This window comes from Euphorbia lathyris, chromosome 3, assembly GCF_963576675.1.
Source record: "Euphorbia lathyris chromosome 3, ddEupLath1.1, whole genome shotgun sequence".
Lineage (NCBI taxonomy): Eukaryota > Viridiplantae > Streptophyta > Magnoliopsida > Malpighiales > Euphorbiaceae > Euphorbia > Euphorbia lathyris.
Window position 1 is genome coordinate 80,769,715 of NC_088912.1, and position 8,570 is coordinate 80,778,284.

The 8,570-nt window shown below is 38.4% G+C and overlaps 1 non-coding gene across 1 annotated transcript; it reads right to left on the bottom strand.

Annotated features, from left to right (window-relative positions):
- Positions 1-2,838: 2,838 nt before the first annotated feature.
- LOC136225277 (small nucleolar RNA R71) lies at positions 2,839-2,945 on the bottom strand. The gene has a single exon (XR_010687001.1). It is a non-coding gene; the product is annotated as a small nucleolar RNA R71 (small nucleolar RNA).
- Between the last annotated feature and the right edge of the window lie 5,625 nt (positions 2,946-8,570).

The following is an 8,570-nucleotide window of genomic DNA, read 5'->3' on the forward strand; positions in this document are numbered from 1 at the left end:
TGTTAGGAGGTGGAGGTACCGCTACGAGTTATGTCATGAAACGATGAGCGATAAGGTGCAGCTTATGTGCATACAGAGAGGTGCTATTCCGTTAGCAGCAAGAAGAATGAACAGGGTGTTTCTCCAGAACTATGATGAATTGATAGGCTGGGCTATGTATGGATCGACAGATCCCTTGTATTTAAATCCAAATGTCCCTCACGTGATGGACCTAATGGTTGTGGACATTTGGGAAAGTTCCTCGGACGAGGAGGACGCTGATCGGAGAATTTCTATCAATATTTGGGATGAATCTGATGATGAGCCGGAAATTGCCGTTATGACAAGATCAGGTCGAGTGGCCGAAGGGAAGGTGTTATCGTCGTAATTTATAGCATTTTTAGTATTTAATTACTAGTTATTTTGTACCATTTTAATAAATTTTAATAATGGTTTTTGTATATTTTCTTCGTTTTATGTATCTAAGCCAATTTGTGTGTTTTCTAGGCACTTTCACAAGGTTTTCGGCACAAATAACCAAGTCGGGGCTTAAGGCGGCAACTCGGGAGTAAAAGGGACCAGAAAAAGGAGTTTTAGTGACACCCAGCGTGCACTTCGTCGCGGATAGGTGCTGTAAAATAAAGTCCAATTGTTCACACTAGGACAGATTTGACACATTTTCGTATTTTCAACTTATCTCCCTCATACGGACTCGGATTGAGGCGATTCAAAATGCGTTGGAAAGCTAAGAGAAAGATGAACAAATGTCTAATAATAATCATCTCCAAATTCGAAGTGCATCAGGCCCAGAAAATTATCCAAAGTTGATGAATATATTGAAGCCTAAGATTCCTTTGACATTTCAACTCCTAAATTATTAAAATCTTCCCCCATGCTCTCTTAAATGCTAAATTCAGATGATAAGGAGTGGGAGGCCATAAGGATGACTTGGTCTTTGGAATTTTGTGTACCATTTTACTATAAAAGGAGGCCTTGGGTGCCATTTGAAGACACACCAAGCTTGGGCTTAACTTCTCCCTCTATAATGTTACTTTGCTGATTTTTCTCTTCAAAAATCAGTTGTTTGTGTTATTATAATTGTTGTTATTGTGCTCAAGTTGTTGTTTATGCAAGAGTTCATTCAATAAAAGTAAGTTTTAAGTTATCGAAGAAGTTCATTCGACAATCGTCATTACGGTTTTTTCTAAACTTTAATCTCTTTTATTACTATGAACTCCATTATCTATCTTACTAAGGTGTGTTTTAATCTAATCATGGGCTAAAACCCCCTTAACTAAGGCTAAAAGCGGATCTTAACCTTAATTATGTGGTAATTACGTTTAACCTATTTAAGTTATCTTTATCCATTTTAAGAACTAACTTATGATTCTTAATGCTTGTAGGAGATGGGCCAACTCTCTACTTGGGTATAATTAATCGTTTATATTGATCGTGATTAAATTGATTAATCGAAATTCATAAGTTGGACCTAATGACCATTTAATGTGGGCTATTGGTTTTCCAAGGTTTTTCATGAATCTTATTACAAGTCTTAGATTTATTACTTGAGCCGGACCAAGGGAAAGTAATAAATCGAAGGTTTAGAAATAAGAAAACTTAATGCTTCTTTGGATTAATTACTTGAGCCGGACCAAGGGAAAGTAATTAATCGAAAGTTTAGAACTAATTACTTGAGCGGGTTTTCTTGAATCTTAAGTAATCACTTTAGTCAGACCAAGGTAAAGTAGGTTAAAAAGGTTTAGATTAAATCTTATTACAAATCTTAGATTTATTACTTGAGCCGGATCAAGGGAAAGTAATAAATCGAAGGTTTGGAACTAAGAAGACTTAATGCTTCTCTTGATTAATTACTTGAGCCGGACTAAGGGAAAGTAATTAGTCAAGAGTTTAGAACCAATCTCGAGAACTAATAGTTAATAAGAAAAATCGCCATCTTAAGAAGGATAAAACAACTTAAAAGGGGTTAAGTGTTATTACCAAGCAAAGAGGTTAAGTGAAGCTAAAAGCCTTAGTTTCTTTTATTATAAGTAATCTCTCACTTAATTTGTGTAATTTTTATTTCACTTCTTGCTTAAGTCTTAGCTTGGTTGTCCAACAAACTCTACATTTCGGTTGTTTAAATAATAGATAGTAAGCAAAGAGATTAGTAATTATAATCACCATCCTCGTGGGAACGATACTCTACTTTCACTTTATTACTTGATACACGACTAAGGTACACTTGCCTTCACATGCACGTATACGTAAAACGCGCATCAAGTTTTTGGCGCCGTTGCCGGGGATAGTAGAATTATAATATTAATCTAGTCAAACTTCTATTAATTTAGACGTTTTATTTTATTTCATTTTATTTTGTTTTGTTTTATGAACACAAGAAGTTTAAGTTGGCCTTTATTATTGCCCGATCCTGAAATTGAGTGTACTTTCCACAGGAACTTGGCTAATCGAAGAGCAAACATGGCACAAGAGGAACGTTCCATCATGGATCTACTCACTCCAAACCGTTTGGACATGAATTCAAGTATCGTGGAACCTACCATTGGAGCAAACAACTTCGAGATCAAGCAGGCAATGATCCAACTTATACAAAACTCCGGTCAATTTGGCGGAGATCCGAGAGAAGATCCAAACTCCCATTTAAATAAATTTGTTAAACATTGTTCTATGCTTAAGCAAAATGGGGTACCACCAGAAGCTATTAAACTAAAATTGTTTTCTTTTTCTTTAAGGGATGATGCAGCTGACTGGTTGGATTCTCTCGAGGCCGGATCCATTGGGACATGGGATGAGTTAGTTAAGAAATTCTTAGCTAAGTACTTCCCTCCATCTAAAACGGCGATGTACAAAAACGAGATAAGTTCTTTTCACCAAACCGAGAGAGAGACATTATATGATGTGTGGGAGCGATTCCGTCGACTATTGAAGAAATGCCCACATCATGGATTTGAGAAGTGGCAACAGGTTAGTATTTTCTATAATGGTTTATCTTCCGCTAACTGTGCCACAATTGATTCCGCCGCAGGTGGAAACATCCTTAAGAAGACCCAAACGGAGGCTTATGATTTAATCCAAGAATTGGCGGAAAGGTGCTCTCATTGGCAAGCGGAGAAAAACCTAGAAACAAGAGCGGGAACATATTTGGTTGATTCGTCATCAAGATCCGACATTGATGAGTTAAATAAAAAATTGGATCTATTAATGGCTAATTTGAACCAAAATAATTTGTGTGATTTATGTGGTTTAAGTGGACATAAGAGTGAGGATTGTCAAACGGCAAACCCATTTCTTGGGGATACCGCTAGTGCAAACTTTGTGGGAAATTTTAAGCAATCTAATCCTTATTCCAACACATACAATAATGGTTGGAGAAATCACCCTAATTTCTCATGGACTAATAATCAAAATGTGCAAAATCCGCAAAGACCTCCACCCGGATTTAATCCTAATGAAAAGAGAAATGTTGGTGATGAAGCTTCGGCTATTGTAACAATTCTTGCAAAAATGGAAGCTCGTCTTGCAGGTATGGAGGAATGGAAGAGAAATCAAGATACGTTTACAAAAGGGCTTGAAACGAGCATAAGCCAATTAGAAAAAGCCATGTCCGAACGTCCTATGGGATCCCTTCCAAGCAACACGGAAACAAACCCAAGGGAGCATGTGAAAGCCATCACATTGAGAAACAACAAAGAGTTACAATCGGCTCCGAGCAAATAGGTAAAAGATACCACGGATGAGGTAAGTACTTCTAAACCTCAAGATTCATCTCCTCCAAAGCTTTTTGCGGATCCACTTGTTCAACCTTACAAAACAAAAATTCCATTTCCCCAAAGGTTGAACAAGGAGAAACAAGAAAAGCAATTCTCCAAATTTCTCGACATTTTCAAGAAATTACATATAAATATTCCGTTTGCGGAAGCCTTGGAAAATATGCCCATGTATGCTAAATTTTTAAAAGATATACTTTCCAAAAAGAGAAAATTGGAGGATAATGAAACAGTGAAATTAACGGAAGGATGTTCGGCTATCCTACTCAATAAATTACCACCCAAATTGAAGGACCCGGGAAGTTTCTCTATCCCGTGTACTATCGGTGGTATGTATTTCGAAAGAGCTCTATGTGATCTTGGAGCAAGCATAAATCTCATGCCATTAAGTATCTTTCGAAAATTGGGTTTAGGAGAGCCGAAACCCACTAAGGTTTCCTTACAATTAGCCGACCGTTCTCTTGCATACCCCAAAGGGTTTGTAGAAGATGTGTTGGTTAAAGTGGATAAATTCATCTTTCCGGCTGATTTTATTGTTCTTGATATGGAGGATGATGATCGAGTCCCGATAATTTTGGGTCGTCCTTTTCTAGCAACCGGGAGAACACTTATAGATGTGCAACAAGGAAAATTAATTCTCCGGTTACAAGATGAGGAAGTGATTTTCAATGTTTTCAATTCTTTAAAATATCCTTCCGACAATATTGACCATTGTAACTTTCTTGATATAACAGACGAAGTTGTTAAAGATGTTTTTCAGAATGACATGTGTGAAGACCCATTGGAAAAAGTAATGTTAAATGATCTCGGGTTAAATCAAGAGGAGGTCGTGATAGATCGAGAAGTTGCCAACTTGACTTATGACCCCGAGGATTGCATGTGGATCCGTGACCAGTATGAGAAAATCGTTCGAGGGGACAAACCCAGGCCCAAATCATCATTGGAAGAGCCACCCGAATTAGACCTTAAACCCCTACCATCTCATTTGAAATATGCATTTTTAAGTGAAAACTCAAACTTACCTGCTGTAATTTCTTCTTCTTTGACAGGTGAAATGGAAGAAAAGTTGATTAATGTGCTCAAAGATCATAAGAAAGCTTTCGGATGGACATTGGCGGACATCAAAGGAATAAGTCCTTCTATTTGCACACACAAAATTTTCATGGAAGAACAAGTTAAACCGACGGCCCAACCTCAAAGACGCCTAAACCCAAGCATGAAGGAGGTGGTGAAAACTGAAATTCTAAAACTCCTTGATGCAGGTATCATCTATCCAATCTCGGATAGTAGTTGGGTAAGTCCGGTACAAGTTGTACCTAAAAATGGAGGCATAACTGTTCAAGCTAATGAAAAAAATGAACTAATTCCGGTAAGAAAGGTAACCGGGTGGCGCATGTGTATTGATTACCGAAAATTGAATGATGCCACTCGGAAAGACCATTTTCCTTTACCTTTCATCGATCAAATGCTTGAAAGATTGTCGGGACATGCTTATATGTGTAATTTAGATGGCTATTTCGGATACATGCAAATCCCGGTTGCTCCAAGCGACCAAGAGAAAACAACTTTTACATGCCCATATGGAACTTTTGCCTATCGTAGAATGCCTTTCGGATTATGTAATGCCCCGGCTACCTTTCAAAGGTGCATGATGGCAATTTTTGATGACATGATTGAAAACTTCATGGAGGTTTTCATAGACGATTTTTCCGTGTTTGGAAAAACATTTGATAGTTGCTTGCATAATTTGGAACTAGTGCTTAAAAGATGTGAAGATACTAATTTGATTCTAAATTGGAAAAAATGTCAGTTTATGGTTAATGAATCGATTGTTCTAGGCCATAAAGTATCATGTCAAGGCATAGAAGTAGATCCGGCGAAGGTGGAGGTGATTGCAAAATTGCCACCGCCTAATTCTGTTAAGGCTATCCGAAGCTTTCTAGGACATATAGGATTCTATAGGCGTTTCATAAAAGATTTCTCAAAAATTTCAAAGCCATTGACCCAACTATTGATGAAAGATGTTGAGTTTAAATTTTCCAATGAATGTCTATCCGCTTTTGAACTATTGAAGGAAAAGTTAATTGATGCACCAATAATGATTAGTCCCGATTGGAGTTTACCTTTTGAACTAATGTGTGACGCTAGTGATTTGGCAGTTGGAGCATGTTTGGGACAATGGAAAGATAAGAATTTTCAACCGATATACTTTGCTAGTAGGACGTTGAATGAAGCACAAAAAAATTATACAACAACCGAAAAGGAGCTACTAGCAATTGTTTTCGCTTTTGATAAATTTCGTTCTTATCTTATGCTCTCTAAAGTTATTGTTTACACTGATCATTCTGCACTAAAATATCTCTTATCTAAACAGGATGCAAAACCAAGATTGATAAGATGGGTTCTCCTACTCCAGGAATTTGATTTGGAGATACGAGACACGAAAGGGGTAGCTAATGTGGTTGCCGATCACCTTTCACGATTGGAGTCTGAACCACATAAAACCGACGTGCAAAGAGAGATCAAGGAGTTCTTTCTAGATGAATCATTGTTTAGCGTATCAACATTACCATGGTTCGCCGACTTCGCAAACTTTCAAGCAGGTAATATACTTCCTCACGGGCTCACATACCAACAAAGACGTAAGTTCTTCGCCGATGCAAAACACTATCTATGGGATGAGCCTTTTCTTTTTAGGGTTTGTGGAGACAATGTAATTCGTAGGTGTATTCCAGAAGAAGAGGTAAGATCTATACTTGAGTTTTGTCACTCACGTGAACCCGGTGGCCACCACGGTCCAAACCGCACGGCTGCCAAAGTCTTACAATGTGGGTTTTATTGGCCTACGATCTTTAAAGATGCATATGCGTTCGTAAAATCTTACGATAAGTGCCAACGAACGGGTAACATATCACGTAGACACGAAATGCCCCTATCGAGTATATTGGTTTGTGAAATTTTTGATGTGTGGGGCATTGATTTTATGGGTCCTTTTCTGAATTCATTTGGTAACCAATCTGTGCTTGTTGCAGTTGATTACGTATCCAAATGGGTAGAGGCGATTGCTTCACCTACTAATGATGCTCGGGTGGTTACGAAGTTCCTAAAGAAAAACATCTTCACTAGATTCGGAACACCCCGAGCAATCATTAGTGATGGTGGCACGCACTTTTGCAACAAGCAATTTGACCAATTATTGGCGAAATACGGAGTCACCCATCGGGTAGCCACCCCGTATCATCCCCAAACAAGTGGTCAAGTTGAAATATCAAACCGGGAATTAAAGAGCATTTTAGAAAAAACGGTGAATTCATCCCGAAAGGAATGGTCGATTAAGTTAGACGATGCGTTGTGGGCCTATAAGACGGCTTTTAAAACCCCTATAGGTGCCTCACCATATCGTCTAGTTTTCGGAAAAGCATGCCATCTACCCGTAGAGCTAGAACACAAGTCGTTTTGGGCTCTAAAGTTTTTAAATTTTGATATATGTTCTGCAGGAGAAAAACGTTTGATGCAGCTCAACGAACTCGATGAATTCCGCCTTTCGTCATATGAAAACGCGAAATTATATAAAGAACGGACTAAACGTTGGCATGACAAGCATATCATTCCACGAACATTCAAACCGGGGGATAAAGTTCTTCTATACAACTCTCGGTTACGACTTTTTCCCGGTAAGTTGAAGTTGAGATGGCACGGGCCGTATGAAGTAACCGAAACATTCCCTTCGAGAGTGGTCGCGGTTCAACGAGAAGGTGTGGCACCATTCAAAGTAAACGGACAACGAGTGAAACTATACGAGGCAGGAGACACAAGCATGAACGATTCCGTCGTATACCTCAATGCCCCGACCACGAGCAACTAGCCACTCAATAACGTCGAGCTGATCGACGTTAAACTTAGCGCTTGTCGGGAGGCAACCCGATATTTCTAACCTCTTTATCTCAACTTTCACTCTTACTTTTATAATATATATTTATTTCAATTTTATTTTCGTTTTGTTTTTCGTCTTTAAAAAAAAAAGGCTACAGGTACACCTCGTCGAAGTGTAAAGTTCCAGAGACTTGCAAAGTCTCTGGAACTCCTCACCTCGACGAGGTGAACATCACCTCGTCGAAGTGTAAAGTTCCAGAGACTTTGCAAGTCTCTGGAACTCATCACCTCGACGAGGTTCATCCCGACCTCGACGAGGTGAATCCCAACCTCGACGAGGTTGGGCTCAACCTCGACGAGGTGGGTGATTAGGAGGCTTAATGCCCCCACTTTTGTTCTCTTCCTTATTTCTAACTTCTCTCTTCTTTTGCAGCACAGCCGTCCATCCCTCCATCCATCTCCGGCGACTTTTCCAGCGATAACCTCCATTAAGCATTTAATTTCTACCTCCGATCAACCCCACACACTATAATCCTCACAGTTGCCTTCGACAGGGAGTCCTTCTATCCTTTACTTTCTACTTTAGTGTTAGTTTTTATTTCGCATTTCGGGACTAAATACTACACTAATGGGGGATGGGAGTAAAGGATAGAACGTTATTTTTATTTTCTCTTTTATTGTTATTTTCTTACTTTTGTTTCAGTCGTGTGACGTACCTCTAATTTTAATGTTGTTTTACACTTTATTTTTACTTTGGTGTTATTTTGTACCTTATTTTCACCACCTTTATTTTTCTCTTTATTTTTACTATCTTTATTTAGCTTTTAAATAAATATTTTTGTTAAATAATTTTGAATAAAAACCCCACTCTAAAGTTTTGCTTTAATCGAACAAGAAAATCAAACAAAATTTTGTCTAGAATAAATGTTAAAT